This window comes from Felis catus, chromosome A3 (genome assembly GCF_018350175.1).
Source record: "Felis catus isolate Fca126 chromosome A3, F.catus_Fca126_mat1.0, whole genome shotgun sequence".
Taxonomy (NCBI): domain Eukaryota; kingdom Metazoa; phylum Chordata; class Mammalia; order Carnivora; family Felidae; genus Felis; species Felis catus.
The window spans coordinates 71,459,455-71,481,092 of NC_058370.1; the positions used below are offsets into that span (position 1 = coordinate 71,459,455).

Genomic DNA, 21,638 nt, shown 5'->3' on the forward strand with positions numbered 1-21,638 from the left:
GAAGTAGCCGGACCTTAATGAAGCATTGCTTTTAACGGGTGAACATCATAAGATTTTAAGTGGATAAAGGAGAAACTCATCAACCCATATGGCAAGGAAGTCTTAGTTGCCTGTTCGACTTCATTTACCCGCTTTCTTCTTGGCAAAAGACAGGGCAAGGGGTGGAAGGGGAATCAGAGCTCTACTGAATCCAATAGCATATGGGCTTATGACAAGCCAAATGATCAGGCAATTCTCTTTAATCCTCATCTAGTAAATTGCTAAGGACTTCTCACAAAAATTGAATTAGTTTAGTGATAATAAGAAGTCAGGCCCAAGAAATAGTAAATTCTCACTTTTCATTATGTTTGCCATGTCACTCCACTTGCCGATTTGCTTTAGCTTAATGAACTATGTTTCAAGCACTTGATACATTGATGCTAATGTTTGGGCCTTTGTGGATATCTTCTGGTCGTTGGTGGAGACAAAACGTTCAATTTCTCATCCTGTGATGTGCAGAGAGAAACAAAGAGGCCATTGGGGCACCTGAGTGGCTCAGTAGGTTGAGCGTCTGACCTCGGCTCAGATCATGACTTCCCAGTCCATGAGTTTGGAGCTCAGAGCCTGCAGCCTGCTTCAGATTCTGTGTTTCCCTCTTTCTCTGCCCCTCTCCTACTCGTGCCATGTCTCTGTCTCTCTCTCTCAAAAATAAAAAACATTAAGAAATTAAAAAAAAATGAATAGGCCATGGAACAGATTTGCCACGCACTGCTGCCACTCTGCATTATTAAACATGCACTCAGCCTCTTGGCTTTCTTGGGTGTTCATTTTCAGGGACAGGGCCCTGTTTTACTTTTTTTTTTTTTTTTTTTTTTGTGCTGTTAATAAACGGCAAGTAAAACTGCTGAAACTTGCCTTCTCCCTCAGAACACTCCTTTATTTGGATGCTTCAGATTCAGAGGTAACAGTCTTCAATAAGTACTATTTTGACTTTTTAAAAAGGAACTGTAGTTCTGTTCCTGAAAATAAAGTAAGTCGCCATTTTAAAGTAGGTCTATGAACAAAACATGTGCTGCAAAAACTTCCTAGCGATTGCTTTTTAAAGAATGCCTCAGGAGGGCCAGGACTGGGGGAAGATGAAGCGGAGGATATTGGGGAATAGACTCAGGCCTGCCTCTATTCAAAATTACCAAGCATATGCAGACAGTGTATACTTTCTCGGCCTGTGTTTACTTTATACATTTAAATCTCTTTAGTGCCCACAAATTACCCTACTCCCCTCAAAATCTCAGGAAAAGATCTTAGAAACAATCTCACATTAAGGTTTAAAGGACTGACCCAACTTTCAGTGTTACCCGTAACGGTGTCTCTGAACTTGAATAGATGGATAAAACTTCAAGCTAAGTGAATGATGCTTCGGTGGTAGATTCAGAGCTATGTTTTTAATCTTTATTTGGCAGAATTAAAAGATTGCCTAAGATCATATATGTCTGACTTTGTGTAAAATTGTACTAGATTTGAATCATTGCTTTCCCTTACAGCTCTTTCTAATAAAATCTGCCTCACTCACTAAAGAAACTGTTGCATGATCCCACTCCACTGCCTGTAATCACAGCCAATGGGACCCTGAGACGGAACTGCTCTAAGATCTCATTTACTCACTTGGCAGAAGCAGTGGATTGGGTACCTGGCATACTAGAGAAAGTTGGGCCAAGCAGATTCCTCTCGGGGGAAGAACCTTCATTTCTTCTCTCACTTTCCTGGCAATACTGAGTCATGTTCTCGAGAGGTCGGACGTTGGGGCAGATGGAGTTTGTTATGCATTGTTCTCACTCTTATTTTTAAGTCATTGATTTCTTTTGCTGAGATTTGTTCCCATGGCAACAACACAGGCCACTTGGGTTAAGAAGCTCAGAAAGAGCAATGAAACTTGAAGGAATTCATTTTGTTTTTGTCTCCACTTGCTATCATTTCCAAATGCTACCAACTGCCTCATAGGTCACATCATCTTTGAGTCCCCAGGATATCTCTGATGAACTTTAAGATTGTTTTTACTTTCTTCCTCATTAAAAAGGGGCACTTTGTTTTTCCTGACATGGACAAAACTTTTATGGAAGCTTTTTTTTTTCCACATACTTCAAAAATAATACTCTGTTATAAAATCCACAAGGAAGAGCAAGGACAAAAAATGGCCTCATTATGTAGGACCTTTGCATGGCCGTTTCCCCAGCTTAGCCAGCTTTCCCTCTATCCAGCCCTATCCAGTGCCCTGGTCTCTCTTCTCTAGCCATATGCACTCATGCTAATTTTTCTCACCTCAAATGTTGCTTCCTCAGAGAAGCCTCCTCTGGCCACTCACACTGAATTAGGTCCCACTGCTTTTTAAAACTTCTGTCATAATGGGATAATTACATATTTTTGTGATTATTTAAATAATAATTTTTGTGTGTCCCAACAAGACTCTGAGCTTCCAAAGATAAGGTACTTGGCTTTTTGGTTTATCATTGAAATTCTAGCATCTAGCATGATAATTGACAGTGACTAGACTTGATAAACATTCATTTATTGAATGGATGGAAAAATATTTAATTTCTTCTTTCAGAAGGCTAGAATCAAGTTGATACTTTATTTGGATATATTTGTCAGCTCGGGCTGTCATACCAAAGTGCCATAGACTGGGTGGCTTAAACAACAAAAATTTCACATAGTTTTGGAGATTGAGAAGTCCATGATCGGGGTGCCAACCAATTACTTGGTGGCTCGCAGATGGCCACTTTCTTCTTGGTGTTCTCACATAGCAGAAGTGGGGTTGGGGAAAGAGAGAGAAAGAGGTCTTCTTTTAATAAAGGCACCAATACCATTGGATTAGTACCCCACTTTTAAGACCTCATTTAGCCTTTCTCACCTCCTCACAGACCCTATCTCTGACTACAGTCACATTGGGAGTTAGCACTTCAAAATATGAGTTTGTTGGGGTGGAGGACACAATTTTGTCCATCCTCCTGGGTTAAGCTTACTTGACCTGAAATTGTTCTTCTAGCAGATGTTAACTTATTACTTTGAAACTTTTTTGTTTTTCTCTTTTGTAAGCAAACCATTAGGCTTCTGCAAGAGAGCATTTTCCTTCCTGTTAGACTCTACAGTTTCTGTTTCTCCCTGTCTCTGTCTCACTCTCTTCCTCCGTCTCTCTCTGTTGCTATTTGGCTTTCAGGAAAACAAACTTTTCAAAATTTATTATTTTCTCTGAATTGAAAATTCTGGTGCTGGATGCCAACACCGAAGTGTATTAATAATATAAGCAAGACTCAGAAATCATTATTGATGCATTAATATAGTAAACATATTTCTAGTTAAACCTTCAGTGTTTGCCACTTAATATTGCTGGCCTTTGATGTTCTTTTTTTTCTCCTATATGACTTCTTTTTCCTCTAGTTCATATCCGTGAATAAAAGTGAGCCATGGTTCTTGATAGTCTGCCTTCGCACAAAGTCTCATATTTGTCTGCAAGGACTCTATTTAATTTTTAAAATCACTTTTATTACTCTGTACAAGGGAGTCATCTGGAACTGACATTCCATAATAAACTACCCTTGACAAATATTATTTTTTTTCTTGTGAAAAGCTCTGTTTCCTGTTTTTCTTCTTCAAATAGCCATTGGCAGTTCTCTGATTGAGAATGCAGGGCTACCAGAGGAGCAGCGCTTGCCAACTGAGTTTTTTTTTTTTTAATTCCTCCTGCTTTTATGTTATATTTAATCAAAAGTACACCATTTTATGTTCTTTTCTTTTCTCCCAATTCACTTTAAATTTCTTTTCTGTAGTTGATGTTTCAGTTTGTACTGAACTTGCAAATGAATGCAAAAATCTGTTAAAAGAAACTTTTCATTTATTAACTCACTGCTGCATTGGCCAGACATTTCTGAGGGACTGAGAGAGTTGCATCAGGTGTGAAACAGGTGTGTGAACAGGCTACTTGAATACTGATTTTGAAGGTCCTCAGTGAATACCATTCCACTTGAAGAAGCAGTTTTAGGCTAACTTCACGCATTAATGAGGCGGTCCTATTGTCTAGACTTGTGACACAAGAAATAAGCCTCCTTGCTTGCTATCTTACCTTATTTGAATTTCATGCCAGTCTGGACCTTAAGTGTCCCTTTTCAATGGAGGGGTTTTACATCTTTCTGATCCATTTAGAGTAGAGCCAGGGGCATTTATGACAAAGGTGACCAGGTAAATGGCAATAATGTAAAACAGTAAAATCCCATCACCTGGCTGTGCTGATTTATTCCGTGCCCATGTGGATCCATTTGTTACTTAGACAGCATCAAGGACCAATTCATCTATTAAAGTATTAGCACTACACTGTATTTTTTTTTTTTACCTAAATGTATTAAATGCCCATTTATGTTCCAGAAGATGATGGGAAAGTGAAGTTGAATTGATCATTGTTTCTACTGGAAAGAATATAGATAATAGATGAATAACAAGAGAGAGAATGATTATAAGCATAGGGAGTCAGAGGAATGAGTGGTGGTTGTCGTTTCATTTGTGGAAATAGAAGAAGGCTTTCCAGCATGGAGGCATTTGTACTGCCATCTGAGGGATGAATGAGAATTGTGCAGATGGAAAAGATAGAGGTAAGTATTCTGAGAAGAGCCATGGCCCAGATGAAAGAAATAACATAGCCGTTTGCTCCCTAAATAGGTTGGAAAGGCAGGACTGGAAAAGAGAACAGAAAATATTGGATGTCACTTAGATTTTAGACATTCTGAAGATCTTGGGGGATCTGAGATAGGGTAGGAGAAATAGAAGGAGAGAGTAGAAAGTCATGTTGTATAGTAGAGTTATAGACTTTGCAACTTAGTAGGAGACAAGGAACAAGCAGTCACATTTGAGTCTGTAGATTTTATCCCCAGTAATTGAGAGAATGATGTTCTTAGGAAGAGGAGCTATGAGGTTTGGAGAAAGGTATTTCAGAGAAGGAAATGTTTGATTTCTGAAATGAAAGATGTTTCTGTAAAATCCCCCCAAGCCAATTGTTTAAAAGAGTATATAACCTTCAGGGTTTAGACTTTAATACTGGATTTTAATCTAGATATAATTTGCAGAACTTCATATCTGAGAGAAATTTATAAGATCGCCTCTGTGCCAGCTGATATTCTTTGTTGCCTACTACTATTTTGTTAAATCGGGTTACATGATAACTTACCATCTGCATTTCTTTTGTTTTCATTTAATGTACAAGAAGGAAAAGAGCTATGTAGAGAAAACCCCCAAATAGGCCATGTACAAGAAAAGAGAAGTTTGATAAAACAAAAACAAAAGACAAATTGAGGGAGTAAATTGGAATCTGGGTGAGATAGCAGGTGATGGTGATTGAAAACACTGATATTCAAATTGGATTCATCTGATGGTTGTGGGCTCTGAGATTGAAGAATCAGATGCCCGTTCTAACTGGTGTCAGAGCTCTATATTTTTGAAGATTCTGACAACAGTCTACAGTGGTATGAGAGCTTTCCTATATGTGGAAGCTACACTGGAAAAGGCCGGTCCTTGAGTGTGGGATTAAATAGAAGAGTGGTTGCATGGAAGAATCTCCAGGTATGTCTTTATCAGGTATAAAAGGAGTGTTTGTGTGTGTGTGTGTGTGTGTGTGTGTGTAGGTGTGTAGGTGTGTAGGTGTGTAGGTGTGTAGGTGTAGGGGGGCGTTTAGCAATTATTTTGTTTAAGAGAAGAGAAAATACTTTGTTCTAATTTCTCCCCAAGTGTTCTTTAGCTTTTGACCTAAACCCAAGTGAGATTCTTTCTTTTTAAACACAAAGACTTTAAAGAGTACTCGAGTTCTTTTCAGCAAGATTTTTTTTTTATAACTCTCGAATTCAATTGCCTTTGAGAAAGTGATCACAATAGAGAATCAAGTAACCTTTTCTCATTTGCTCATATAATCTGATTGATGGATTAGATGTTTATGGTATTATGAAGGTATAAAAGCTGTAGGCTCTCTTAGGAATTTGTTGATCTCTTATTTTCTTTACATTCTGAAGTTCAAATGAAACATATCAGCAGTATCTAAGCTCATGTACTCCCATCCAGGTCTATTTAAAATCTCCATGCTTATTTTTCGTTCTACAGCAAGTGCCTAGATACCTAATGGAAACAGATAATGGGAAGGTGTTGTTTGATAAGCTGCCTTTTTTCTTTCTTACATCTATTAAGTAGAGTAAACCTTGATTTTCTTTGGAAATAGAAGCAAAGCTAAGTAGACTAGATTGAAAAATTCAGATCACTTCTCAGAAGAGAGCCTAGGTGCCTAGGGATTTAAATCACAGGCAAGCAAATAGGAATAATAGGTTAGAAACATGAGCCAGGAGACTAGTTAATGATAAATTATGAGAAAGTCAGGGAAGGACTGTGTGCAAAAAAGGAGCTTGGTAGTACAGTGGTAGCTGCCTAGGCTAGGAGCTTCCTACATATTTTATGTCAGAGGAAGTATACATTGTTCAGAATGGGGGACTGTAATTTGAAGGCAGTGAAATGAGGAAGAAGAGAAGCAGAAGCAAACTGATTGCTGCTAATGGAATATAACCCTTTTAATTTTTTAAATAAAAATTGTATATAATTTGTAAATGTTTGTTTTTTAGAAAGAGAGAGTGCGTGTGCATGAGTGGTGGAAGGGCAGAGAGAGTAGGAGAGAATCCGAAGCAGGCTTCACGCTATTAGCACAGAGCAAAACATGGGGCTTGACCCCACAAACTGTGAAATCATGATCTGAAGTCGGATGCTTAACCAACTGAGCCACCCAGTCGGTGCCCCCCAAACTGTGTATCTTTAAGATGTATAACATGATCTGATATACATAATGAGAGGATTAGTACAGTCAAGCTACTTAACAAATCTTTTTCTTTTGACTAGATAATATATTTATTTTTAATTTATTTTATTTTAATTCCAGTGTAGTTAATATGCAGTGTTATATTAGTTTCAGGTGTACAATATAGTGTTTCAACAGTTCTTTTTTTTACTTTTTTTAATGGTTTTTTTTTTTTTTTTTTTTTTTTGAGAGTGAGAGAGCAGAGCACAAGTGGGGAAGGGGCAGAGAGAGAGGGAGATACAGAAACTGAAGAAGGCTTCAGGCTTTGAGCTGTCAGCACAGAACCCAATGCGGGGCTTGAACCCACAAACTGAGAGATGATGGCCTGAGCTGAAGGCAGACGCTTAACTGACTGAGCCACTCAGGTACCCGTGATTCAACACTTCTCTACATTACTCGCTGTTCATCAGGATAAGTATAGTCTTACTCCTCATCCCCTATTTAACCCATTCCCTCCATCTACCTTCCCTTTGGTAGCCTTCAGTTTATTCTCTATAGTTAAAAGTATGTTTCTTGGTTTGTCTCTTTTTTCCTCCTGTGTTTGTTTTGTTTCTTAATTCCACATATGAGTGAAAACATATGGTATTTGTCTTACTCTGACTTATTTCACTTAGCATTATACTCTCTGGATCCATCAATGTTGTAGCAAATGGCAAGATTTCATTCTTTTTAATGGCTGAAGAATATTCCATCACACACACACACACACACACACACACACACACACACACACCCCACATCTTTATCCATTCATCTATAGATGGGGACTTGGGCTAAACATATATTCTTACATAGTTGTCATTCTGTGTGTGCGTGTGTATGTGTGTGCGTGTGTGCATGTGTGAGATAGAAAGAGATAAGAACACCTGAAATCAACTCTCTTAGCATCCACTATTCCATACAGTATTATTAACTGCAGTCATCATGTTATACATTAAATGTGTAGACTTACTTATCCCACATAATGGCAATTTAGCACCCATTGCATCTCTTTCTTTCCTCTATCCCTTCCACCCTTGTAACCACCTTTCTACTTTCTGCTTTCATGTTTAAATTTTTTAGATTCTGCATACAAATGAGACCATGAATTTTTTTCTTTCCGTTTCTGGCTTATTTCACTTAGCATGATGTCTTCCATGTTAATCTGCATTGTTGCAAATGATGGGATTTCCTATCTATCTATCGTGTATCTATTGTGTATATACCAATCAATCATCTATCTATCATCTAATCTATCTATCTATCATCACAATATCTTTATCCACTAATCTGTTGATGAACACTTAGGGCATTTGCATACCTTGGCTATTGTGACTATTGCTTCAATGAACATGGGAGTATAGCTACCTCTTCAAGATACCTCTTTCATTTCCTTTGAGTGTATACCCAAAAGAGAGATTGTTGGGATAGTTCTATTTTCAGTTTTTTGAGGAAACTCCATACTGGTTTTCATAATGGCTGTACCAGTTTACATTCTCCCCAATAGTACACAAGGGTTCCTTTTCTTAACATACGTGACAACACTTATCTTTTATTTCTTTTTTTTTTATAATAGTCATCCTAACAGATATGAGGTGATATTGTGGTTTTGATTTGTATTTCCATGATGATTAGTGATGTTGAACATCTTTTCATTTACCTGTTGGCTATTTGTATGTCTTCTTTGGAAAATGGCTACTCAAGTCCTTTGCTCAGTATTTAATTGGGTTGTTTGATATAACACTTTTTATGTATTGTTATATCTGTTGAGATAAATTTTTATCTGTGATAAAATGATCAAAGTGTAATATCATGTAAAACATTGTAACTCATACTATAGCTAACTGACCAACTTGAATTTTTATAATTACTCAAATTTGGCAATACTGCTTTAGCATGATCTCTTGAGCAATTAGCTTACCCATAAAACCATAGAAACAGAGCTCCTCATCTGCTCATTCTAGGCAACTAGGGAGACATACTCACCACAAGATAAGTGATTCTGGTTTTTGGTGTAAATGTCTCAACAAAAGTGATTTTTTCCCCCCTCATCTAAACCACTCAACTTTTGATTATTCTAACTGGTCTCTGACATCAGCTGATGTTGCTGATGGTGATAGCAGACAATTCCAGAATTTCTCTTCTGCCTGTGATCCAACAAACAGCTGACCTCACAACTCCATTACTTGAGCAAATCAGTGGGCAAAACAGTAATCACATGCTTGAAGTAAACAGTAAACACTTGGCCCAGGGAGTCGAAGATAGGGGAATACTTCCTTCCACATGTTACCTCATGAAAGCAACACCTTTCTTGAGACTACCTCAAAGTTCAGAAGTCAGACCTTTGACTACAGCCTGGAATGGTAGAAAGGGAGAAGACAAGGGGAAGGACTGGCAATTTCATGACAAAAAAAATTTGGGGAGCTCAAAAGAGATACTATTTTGAGGAGACGGACTGGTTAATCACTAACACTGGAATTAAATTTCTTAGCAGTTGCCTCATGATAATTAGCCTCTTATTATACTGTAGGAAGGTCTGCTATTCTGTTGTGTGCTACAAAGCCTGTCTAGGTAGGGCACTTAGGGTTCTGGCCATGAACCAAACCTCTGTTCATGGATAAGGGAGAAAATCTCTTAGAACATCAACCTCAGGGTGAAGAGAAAGATAATCCTTTCCTCAAATCATATGCTAGAGCTTCTAAGAATAAGAATAAGCCGCAAAGCCTCAAGGGATGAGAAGTATAAACAACTTTTAAACTTGGTTCAGACAACTTTAAGAGATAAAGATTATATTTTTTCTATTGCACAATAAAGTGGGAGGTTCTTTCCACTTAACAGAAGTGGGTTTTGGCTTTAAGGATGGAATTTTTATCTTCTCCGACTGCTATTCAGGGTACTGAACGATTCAAAGCTACTTAGTGGTGTAAAGATCTTTTGACTGCATCCTTGAACTCTGCTTGATTTGAGCTTGATGGTATCATATGCCTTTCTCCTGTGGAAACTGCCAGCTCTCCCCCACACTGATTCTGCTTGCATAGTTAACAGTTTCTTAAGATGACTCCATCTTTCAGACTATTTCCATGTTCTCCTTTCTATCTATAGTAATTATAGATAGGGAAACATTGTTAGAAGTGGGGGGGGGGGTGGCAGTATTAGTAGTGGAGTAAACTCTCTTAAACCTAATCAGAATGCCTAATAGTTTAGATGGTATCAATAAGACTAAAGATCTCAAGTGAAAGAAGTCTGAATATTTCTAAATTAGAGATAATTTAATTATGAGGAAAATTTCACATTCATACTAATTGTCATATTATTAGGAAAATTTCACAAACTTCTGAATATACTGAATATATTGTGGATTTGGTGATACCGCTTTTGTATATCTAAACTTCCTCACTTATCTATGAAATATTAAAAATCACTTGAACTCTCCCTGAGGGATGGAATTCACCCACAGCATGCTTCAAAATTCTTCTGTAAAACTCTGGAAGAGGTTTTAATATAGAAGTCAAATTCATAAAAATAAAAATTTATTATTTAGCCATTACCCATTTTAGCATCTTGCATATTGATTTCTCATATAAAAGAATTGAATACTTCCATCCTAACAGTCTGAAAATACTAAAGCTGTTTTTCACACCTAGCAATTACTCAGAATGCATTTTTCGCACAACTAGCAATTGTATCAAGATGCATGAGCAAATCCAAATGCCAAAATGTCAGGAGAGCAGGTGAGACCACCTATGCTAACAAAATCTAGACATTTTTATTTTCAAGGAACTGCATTTCTTTCTCTTTTAGGAACAATTATTAAAACTAGGAGCACAATCGACAAAGGAGTTTGGCTAATTCCCATAATGTCACTGCTGCTCACTCAGTGATCTGTCTCTTCTTATTAAAGCTATAGAGACAGGCCTCGTTAGTGCCTTTTTGTACTATGAACTGGTCCCATTGTGGTTCAGGATGAGAAAGTAAAAGGGTGAAAACAATTTATTGAACTAGTCGAGCAAGTGATTCCTTGGGGATTCACCCCTGACCTTTTCCAGGGCAGTATTTCCATAAATAAATTGGGGCTTTGTTTCCTCCAAGAAGATAGCTAATTCAAAGTTAAAAGACATTTGAATGCCAGAATCACTTGACTGTTCTTGAGCTATAATGATTTAGATTGAATGTCATTGTGCACTCAAGCTTTCCAGGTAATTGAGCAACTATGGGCTTTATCTGATGATATAGTTATGGCTCTTTAAATATCAATGACCCTGGTTTTGGAGTATAAACTAATAGTTGGCAAATATGTAGTCATTATGAATAAGAGACACAACACTACAAAAATTTGTCATTTTTAAATTAATGACTTTCAACATTATTAACTTTGAATAAATTATGTCTTTTTAGAAAATTATAATTATGTAATTAGGAATCTTAGATTTCCCTTGGAGAGCAAAGTACTTTGTTGAAACTGTAGGCTTTTATATATTTTCTTTGTTGGTGAGAAGAGTAGCTATTTTAAAAATAACTTCTTTATTCAGTGAGATTTCTATCTGAGGTTTTCTGGTAATCATGTCTCATCCCCTCATAATCTCTATATTTCCTTATCTTCATCTTTTCATTATTGGTATTATTAAGGAATGGGTTGTCCTCAATAAGATGTGTATTTTTAGTTTTTCTTTTGTTTTGTTTATTTGTGGGTGGGAATTTGTTTAACTCATTAATTCTCAACTTACCTTTCAGACTTACTAGCGGATCCTACACTGGTGCAATGGCTGTTCAGTAAATACAGCACTTTTGATCATGAACTAATGAGCACAAAGAAAAGGGAAGGAAATTGATATTGCATGGCTTCAGCTCTGTGTAAGGCAGCAAGGTGGGGATTTTGACTACCTACCACCCCCACTACCAAGATGATGAGATAGAGTGTGTACACCACACTCAGTAGTTCAAAAGCATTATATCTTTTAATGTTCTTTGGAATAGGCATTAAAATCCCCTCTTTGCAAGTGAGAAACTTAATGGGGAATAGGTCATTAAATGGCAGAGTAGCAACTTGAATAGAACCTGAATTTCTCCAAGTGTGTTTTGCAGAGCAGAATCGAGTAAACATACCTGTTGAATGAATGCATAAAATCAGTAAAACTCACTTTCACTCAAATCCAACTAATATTTATCGTGCACTTACTTTTTGCTTATTGTTTTCACATATAAGAATTCATTTGATCCTATCCTCATAATACTTTATGCTATTGGTTAAATTATTCTCATTTTACCTGTAAGAAAATGAGACACAGAAAGATTTACCAAGGCAAGGCATTAAGTAAATTAAGGAACAAATGACTTCTATCACTTTCACCCAGTGGTTGCTTGTCCTTTGAATATACAGCTATCTTCCCTTTCATAGGCACACTTTTCCTGAGAGCTTTGAACCATTGCATGTTTTAAAACATGAATTAATTTTGTGGTGCAAATAGGAGGTAGCATTTTTAGTGTGTCTGATAAATTACTTTATTATGAAGTCTGGCTATTAAAGTTTGGACACAGAGGTCTTCTTTAATGCTTCCCTCATTTTAAAAGTCCAGCAGAAAATAACATTTATGTAATAACCATTAAAATAGACTTTGTCTTAAAAAGTTGTGCAGAATAGGACACAGGCTAGATGGTTAGCTCCCTAGATTACTTTCCTTAGACAATTTTGGTGTGAAATACGTTCACGCCCTCTGGGTAATGGTAGAGTAAAAACTGATATGTTATTTTTGTTTGTTTGTTTGGCCTGTGTTTGGCTTGTGTTATAAATATTTGAAAGATTTTAATACTCAGTGCTGGTGATGGTGTGGGAAAAGAAGCACTGTTTTGCAGTACAACTGAAGATGTAAATTGGTATAGAGCTTCTGCAAGGCAATCTGAAAAATAGGTATCAAAATTTAATAGAGTTTTGAACACTCTGAAATAGTCTTAATATCTTAAAATCAGACATTTGGCTAAATATGTTATAGTGCATGTATATAATATTTCATTGTGATGGTGTGGTAGATCTATATTAATGATGGAAGGATTTATGACATAGTATTAAATGGAACAAGAAATTACAAAATACTCTATAGTTATTCATCTTTTCAGTATGTATAGCTAGAGGAAAAAAACCATAAAAACATCACCACAATGTTCACACTTGTTAGTTCTGGTAGTGGCATAACATTTTTGTCTTAATTTTATTTTTCATACATTTTTTGTATAATGTTTTTCTCAATAAGAATATACAGGTCTGCATTCCCTTTCTCAAAACCAATGTGGCTAAATAGGATTTGGAATTGAGAAATTTTTGAACTTGAGGATGTTTATATGGTATACATACTTTATATTAGGAAATACTTTCAATGGGATATGAGAGCCTCTTGTAATCAAGCATATTAATACTTCACAAGAAAATGTATGGATATGCATAGTAAGTGGCACTCATACAGCTTTATTTTTTATTTATTTTTATTTTTATTTTATATTAATTTTTTAAATACAATTTATTGTCAAGTTGGCTAACATACAGTGTATACAGTGTGCTCTTGGTTTGGGAGTAGATTCCCATGATTCATTGCTTACATATACCACCCAGTGCTCATCCCACCCAGTGCCCTTCTCAATGCCCATAGCCCATTTTCTTCCTCTCCCGTGCCCCCCCTGCCCACATCAACCCTCAGTTTGTTCTCTGTATTTAAGAGTCTCTTATGGTTTGTCTTCCTCTCTCTCTTTTTGTAACTATTACTTTCCCCTCCCCTTCCCCCATGGTCTTCTGTTAAGTTTCTTAAGTTCCACATAAGACACTCATACAATTTTAGATCAGTTCAGGTCAGGTGAACTTTCATCACAAAATGAGCTGCAAAATCTGGTTTTCAGAGCCTTATTTATTACTTTTTGGAATTTCAGTTAAGAAATTATATACCTGCATTAATTTTTTAATCAGAAAACACTAGAAATATATTTGGAAAAATAAACGAAACCTGTCACCCTAAGTTCGAACCATTGAAGTGCCTCCTGTATTAGTGTTGGCATGCCAGTTGAAAGGCAAGTGGATACGTGAAAATGAATTCCTCTTAGGAGCTTTCTTTTTCCTTTTCTCTGTATCTGCAGGGTGTAACATGATATAAAAGCTTTTAATTTCTAATGAAATATTACTTGGGGCAAGTTAAATCAGCTTTTGACAGCTGTCTTATATTGGTTTAAAATGGGGGGAGAAAGAGTGTTAATTAACTATGAGCTATTAAAAAGAAAGTATGAGTGATTTTGGAAAACTGTCTTCTGCAGCTGACATACCAACAAATTGTCTCCTGGGAAGAAAAGAGTCTTGCAGGCTCTTCCCCAGTCTAACTGCGTGCTTTGCTAGGTGGGGGGTTAATAAGCAACATCTGACAGTGGCAAAAGTGCTCTGTCACATATCCTCCCATACATTTCAAGATTGCTAAGCATCTGTTTTTTACTGGGATCATTTTGGTAATCTCCTTTTCAAAACAGACCTAGGTCTATAAACAGAAATCACTTTTTCACACTTAGGGATATAAGTTAGATAGAGTTTTGGAATGATTTTTATGGTGCCAGCTTCATGTTTCAGGATAAACCCGAAGTGGTTACTTGGGCTCAAATTGCTTCTCAGTCTTAGGGAAACAAAGACTAAACAAAATGATTCTGTTTGTTTTATTGCTTGACTACTTGTCTTGAAGATATTTCTTTGCACCAACTTTAACCTTTTGGGTTTTTTTTATGGAATAGATGGAAAACACAGAGAAACATATAAAAGTATCATGATCATCCACAGTCTTTCTGCTGGGAATTTTTTTGTGTATCCATTTTATCCTTTGGTATTTGTGTGTGTGTGTGGGGGGGTGGTGTGTGTGTGTGTGTGTGTGTGTGTGTGTGTGTGTGGCTACTAGATAGGTGTATACCTACTTCTCTAAGCACGTTGCATATATTAAGACATTGACTCTTCCCAACATCCTCATGGAGTTGATATTATGATACCTATTTGATAAATGATAAACACATGAAATAGTGGGATCTGCTGTACATAACTATACACAGCATTTCTTACAAATTGTTTTTACAGTTAAGACTATGGTCTCTTCAATTTTCTCTATCATTATCTGTTTCAAAACTCCATTTTTATGGCTACACAGTATTCAAGAACATTGATGTACCACAATTTAACAACTCCACAGTTATTATTTAGGGCGGTTATGCTTAAATTTTTATTTCTATAAATTATGTAATAACTTATAAAAAACCATTGTATATTGATATTTCTTTAAGCAGTTGATTGTTGCCTGCTGAAAAATTCCTGGAATTGAAACTCATTGTCCCCCTATGATAAACATGTTTAAGGTGATGGAGCATAGATTTACAGAGTGCATGTTCTGCAGAAGGCCATATGCATTTAAATCCCAGTGGCTCCACTTAATAATTTAGTATGATATAAAAAGTGACGTGAATTTTCCAATGATCAAAATGGATAGATCTCTCAGGAATTTGTGTAGAATTAAGAGAGGCATTGTATCAAAATTAATTAGCAACAGATGAATGTGTAAATAAAATGCAGAATATCTATCCAATGGTACAAGATGGATGAACTTTGAAAACATCATGCTAAATAAAAAAAGCTAATCACAGAAGAAGGATTACATGATTCCAATCATATGAAAGTCCAGAATAGGGACAGAAAGTAGATTCACGGTTGCTTAAGAATGGGGAATGGGAACAAGGGATATGAGGGTGTAGCTAAAGGGTACTGGATTTTTTTTAGAGGTGAGGAAATGTTCTAAAATTGATGGTAGTGATGTTTTTCAGATATCTCTAAATATACTAAAAACTAATTGTATGCTTTAGTGGGTGAATTTTACAGAAAGTGAATTATATCTCTTTAAAGCTCCTTTTATAACTCAGCTGTATTCAAAGTGGTATCCAAAAGATTAAGTAGGGTTTAAATTTCTTGAAAGATAAAAGAAAGTCTTTGACCTGCCATCTTTTTTTAGCCTCCAGTGGATTCCATTTAACTTTTGACATACATACATACATACAAACAAAATTTGCAAACCTTGCATTTTTATTTTAAACCTACAGTATAAGAGCATCTTTATTTCTCTAGATGGATGTCATACCTCTTCTGTTGGTATGAAGAGAAAAGCAAAACTGATCTCAAGGATTGTTATAATAATTTGAATGGAGTCTCAGCGCATTTCAGTGACTTTTATAGAGGGTTTAATACTGACTGTTTAGTTTCATTTGGCATTTTATCAGATGCTTGTAAAGTAAAAAATAATCCATTCCTTTAGCCGAAAGATAAAGATTAAATGCCTTGTCTAAGGTCATTCAGGCAAAAATTGGTTTTCAAATCCTGTGGGTTTGATTTTGGTATCTCTCAGCTCTCAGTCTTTTTTTTTTTTAATATTAATTTATTTACTTTGAGCTAGTGAGAGAGCGAGCAAGCACTCGAGCAGGGGAAGGGGCAGAGAGAGAGGAGAGTGAGAATCCCAAGCAGGCTCCACCGTGAGCTGGGACTCAGTCTCACAAACTGTGAGGTTGTGACCTCAGCTGAAATCAAGAGTTGGGTGCTTAACGGACTGAGCCACCCAGGTGTCCCCCTGTTTTTTTACTATAAAACTTCCTACTTATCAACAATCGCATGTATTTATTTCATTAAATCCAATAGAAAAGTATATATTTTTAACCTGTTGCTGACTCTCAAATTCAAGCTGAACAAGGGTACTTACGAATTAAAAATATTCAGAAAACAACCTGCAATGTAATTTTTGTTGCTTCGACTATAACTATGTATTTTCTGACAGGATTTGGTGACCATTCTTCCTGGAGAAATCCTAAGGTATTCTAACATTCCAGTTATTTATAGTAAATGGGCAGTAAGCTCTGTATATGTCAATCACCTTTGTTCCTGGATGGAAGCTTGGCTGTCTGTTTACAAATAGCACTTGGACTTTATGTTGCAAGGTTGTACCTTTTGCAGGTGGTCTAAAAGTTGCAATGAAACAGAGCAACCAGGCATCTTAAAACTCAGTTCTCCTTCTTACTGGTTTTCCTTTAGACACTTGGGAGGAAAAATCTCAGCATTATTATGTGAGATGTAAACAAGATCAGATTCTGATGTTAGGCTGGAAACAAACAATACAGATTTAACTTCCCCCACCTCCACCCCCTCCTCAAACAAGCCATGTTAATTCTCTAGGGTAACAGAGATCTAGTCACTGGAATATACTGAACTACTCATGAAATCTCAGTTTTCTTCTCCATTCTGGCTTCATGATGTTAAACATCTTAATTTCTGGAACATTATGGGTGAAAAAATTATATTGATTATTTATCCCCAGTGTTTTGTTATTAATTGGAGATAACATGAAGAAAATGTAACACCATTAATTTGAAGAGTCCCTCATTTCAATGATGTAGCGAATCATCTGAGTTTGTTGTTCTCCTAATAAAAGGTGGAAGAAATGGCCATTTACTTTGATAACATCATTTAGTTTTTAAAGTGTTCTTAAGATGTAATTTATATACCATAGAATTCACCCATTAAAAATGTGAAACTCAATTTTTTTTAATATATTCATGAAGTCTTATGATCATCACTAAAATCAATTTTAGGACATTTTTACCACCTCAAAAGAAACCTCAGATCAATTAGCAGTCACTTCCTATTTCCTCTTAAGCACTCCAGGCCTAGACAACCACTAATCTACTATCTATCTCTAGACAATTGCCTATTCTGGCCTTTCATATATATGGAATCATATAATGTATGATTATTTGTGACTGATTTCTTTAACTTAGTATAATGTTTCATAAGTTTTTACATGTTTCACCCCTTTTATGGCTGAATAATATTCCATTTTATGGATATACCACATTAGTTGATGGATAGTTGGACTGTTCTCACTTATTTGGCTATTCTGAGTAATGTTGCTTGAACATGTATGTGTAAGATTTTATGTAGGTAAGTGTCTTTATTTCTTTTGAGTATACATGCAGGAATGAAACTGTTGAGTTCTCTAGTAACTCTGTTTTACATTTAAAGAAACTGTCCAACTGTTTCCAAAGCAGCTGTACCAGCAGCATAATGAGGGTTCCAATTTTTCCGTATCCTTGCTAACATTTATGATCTGTTTTGATCATAGTCCTTTATTGGGCATAATTACTAGTATCTTGCTCTTTTTTTATATTGCTATAATCTCCAAATTTTCAAAAATAGCATTTTTTTAGTATAAAAGAAATGTTAATAGGTGGTTTTTCATTGGTGTTCTGAGCCAACTGCTTTTGCATAGTGTTTTATTTAGATTCAACATGTTTAGATTGCTTTGGTCGTGTGAAGACATATGGCTAATCAACTGGAATTCATAATCTCTGGTATATGTTTTAGAGTCTTTTCAGGGACTAGTTTCCTCATCCTAGAGGCACCTTTCCTCTTTGGTCTGGTGGCAAGTTTGATAGAAAGTTAGTAAAGTATTAACTCTCCCAGGAGAAAGTCTTACTATCAGTTTATAGAATAAGCCAGCTAGAGGACCTTTACAGACCACATTGTTTTCTTATTTTTGAGTCTAAATGCTATACAAAAATGTATGCCTTAGGGGTGCCTGGGTGGCTTAGTTGGTTAAGTGTCTGACTTCGGCTCAGGTCATGATCTCATGGTTCATGAGTTGGAGCCCCGCGTCAGGTTCTATGCTGACAGCTCAGAGCCTTGAGCCTGCTTCAGATTCTGTGTCTCCCTCTCTCTCTGCTCCTCCCCCGCTCATGCTCTGTCTCTCTCTGTCAAAATTTAACATTAAAACAAACTTTAAATATAGGCCTTAATCCTGAGATACGGCTACTCTTTGACTTAAATGGATTGGTTGGTTCTTTTATTATATATTTCTATTTGCATATTTCTTGGTTATGTAATTTTATTCTGAAAACTATAGAATCTATATGTTAGTAGAGTTTTAAATTGATTTTATTTCTTGCATTTTATATTATCAGTGTTATACTTTTTGTTTTTATTATTTTTTATTTTTTCATAGAGAGTATGAGCAGGAGAGGGGAAAGGGAGAGAGGGACAAGGGATCTGAAGCGTGCTCCACGCTAACAGCAGAGAGCCCAATGTGGGGCTCAAACTCACGAACTGCAAGATCATGACCTGAGCTGAAGTTGAACACTCTACTGACTGAGCCACCCGGGAGCCCCAGTGTCATTATCTATAAATTGATGAATGCTTGTGGACATGTAGGAACATGTAGGAATGTTCCAAGTGGCTGTTTATTAGTTTTCTGTAAACATTCTAATTTTTTTTTAAGATAATCATTTTTGAGAGAGTGTGAGCAGGGGAGGGGCAGAGAGAGAGACGTAGACACAGAATCCAAAGCAGGCTCCAGGCTCTGAGCTGTCAGCACAGAGCCCCATGTGGGGCTCAAACTCACGAACTATGTTGTCATGACCTGAGCCGAAGTCGGAGGCTCAACTGGACGAGTCACCCGGGCGCCACAATTATAAATATTCTAAATAGTTCTAATGAAGGCAGATTCCACTCATTAAACACAATTGGTATACAATATAATGAATCAATTATATAATTTTAAAATTTGTCATGTGATCTGTTTTAGGCCCGTTTGTTTTCAAGGTCAGGCAGAAGTGGCTGAGAGATGTTTCATTTCATTTTATTGGTCTTACTGGAATGTCATGGTAATATATTTCAGATAAAATTGTGGAGTTTGCCAGCTTTCATCTAAGAAGGACTTGCTTCTCTAGAATCTTTTTTTTTTTTCTGTCCTATAACTGCTACACCCCCTGCCGACAAACTTCCTCAGTGTCCTTGGCAACAGAAAGCTGTCTGGGGCTACAGACCAAGCTGGGTTTTAGCATCGCCTTTCTGTGCAAAGTGAGGATAATGCAAGGTTGGGACTCTTATAAAAAGGGTCAGAACAGGGGCTGAAAGCATCATCAACATGCATCAGCTAGAGACTTCCTGTGGTAATGCTTTTTAAGTCAACCTCCCACAGTCCTAGGACTACTCGAAGATGTTTTGGAAGCTCAGTGTGAGAAAGGGCAGTGGATGAAGGTTAAGACTTCACATTCCTGATCTGATCAAAATAGTTTAGTTCTTGAAGCTGTGTGATATTGTGAAATATTTCTATATAGGAAAAGTTACATGCCTTAAGATTATTTCAGCACTTAACATATTTGTAAAACATAACTTCAGGCTCACCAAAATAAGCCAACATCTTCCTCTTACATTCAGTTTGCCATGGTTAAGACAGTCAACATAATGCAGTCAATAAGAAAGACATCAATCTGACAAAACAGTAAAATACAAATAGGTAATTTTTAATATTTCTATAAGGAAAATAATGAAGCAATAGAAATAAAAAACTTTTTATCTGGAAGATGTGATTATATCCAACTTAGATTTTATTTTATATTTAAAAATATTTTTAAATCTCTGAATTTAAAAAACAGGACAACTTTTATAAAATAGGAGAACTATGATTAGAATAAGACACTGTTCCATACTAGCCACAGAGATTAAGAAGACCAAGGTACTAATCTTGGATCTTCAACAGTCACAATCTTGATGAAGTCCAAAAATATCTGTGACTTTGAGACTCATCACATTAAAAAAAGACCAGACAGAGATAACTGGTCTAATCAATTTGTACATTGCCTTCTAGATCTAAAATTGTGAAAACTGTCATTCGGAAATCATCTGGCTTCATCTGGCTATGTTTAGATTCAGTTGCATTGAATATTTGTTTCTTCTCACCAACAGCACTTAAAATGAGGGAATTATAAACCCTCTGTAAAACAGGCAAGGTGTGAGCCCCCAGCTCTAGTTTGTTGTCCCCTTGCTGTAGATTGTTGAACACATAACACAATCCGTGTACACTTTTTATGGATTCAGCATTACCTGTATATTTGATGGCACAAAAGAAATGTAAATTAATAACAAATTTGGATAGAAGTCATATTGCCATGTCAATGAGGAACCATTTGTGAAATAATCGAGTTTCAAATGGCATTCTGTACTATGATATAGACGAAAGAATAGGATAACCTATAAGGTTATTGCAATCAGTAGTGGGAAAGAGGAATAGAAACATACACTGGTCTAACAAACGGCAGATGCCCACTGAGCCTTAGGAGTAAATCATGAAGAAAAATAGGAGGTACTGTTTATGTCTGTTATCCCTATTATAAGCTCTCCTGGAGAGCTGAGGATGATAGAACCAGAGCTTGCAAAAGTCGACCAGAGGTAATCTGCCTTCTATCAAGAAGGTTAAGAAAAGAGAATTCTGTTGGAGAAAAGGAAGCCTGGAAGAATTGAAAAACAAAAAAAACAAAAACAAAAAAACCTCAATGTTAGTCTTTTTCTTATATATTTCTCTTTCTCTGGAGGCTTATTGTTTTGGCTTCATTAATTTTTCCCTTGCTTGCTTTCTTCCTAAACATGGCTTAGTCTTTCATAACTTTGCAGAATGGCTTGGCTTGCATGCTGCATTTCCTTAAGTAGGAATGATCATTTTAGAAGTAGGAACGCCAACTTTTCCTTATTCATTGAGATTTTTGGCATTATCCTGCATGATACTTTTTTTAAAAAAAAATGTATAAGCTGAAATTAAGGCTGTATCAAGGAAATTTCATATATAGTATGCCTGCTGATGTCCCATACTGCTTATAATAATGATTGGTGAAATTGAGAAAGTGTCTACTGTAGCAATTTAGGAGTTTGTGTTTGGGTAGGGTAATAAACTGGCTTATGCTTCATTACATGACTGACTTCATTATAGCAAAACCA

The 21,638-nt window shown here is 36.3% G+C and overlaps 1 long non-coding RNA gene across 1 annotated transcript; it reads right to left on the reverse strand.

Annotated features, from left to right (window-relative positions):
- Window positions 1–813: 813 nt before the first annotated feature.
- LOC123384457 lies at window positions 814–8,927 on the reverse strand. The gene is made up of 2 exons (XR_006595558.1): window positions 8,816–8,927; window positions 814–2,768 (listed from the first exon to the last, which is right to left on the reverse strand). It is a non-coding gene; the product is annotated as an uncharacterized LOC123384457 (long non-coding RNA).
- Window positions 8,928–21,638: the final 12,711 nt, after the last annotated feature.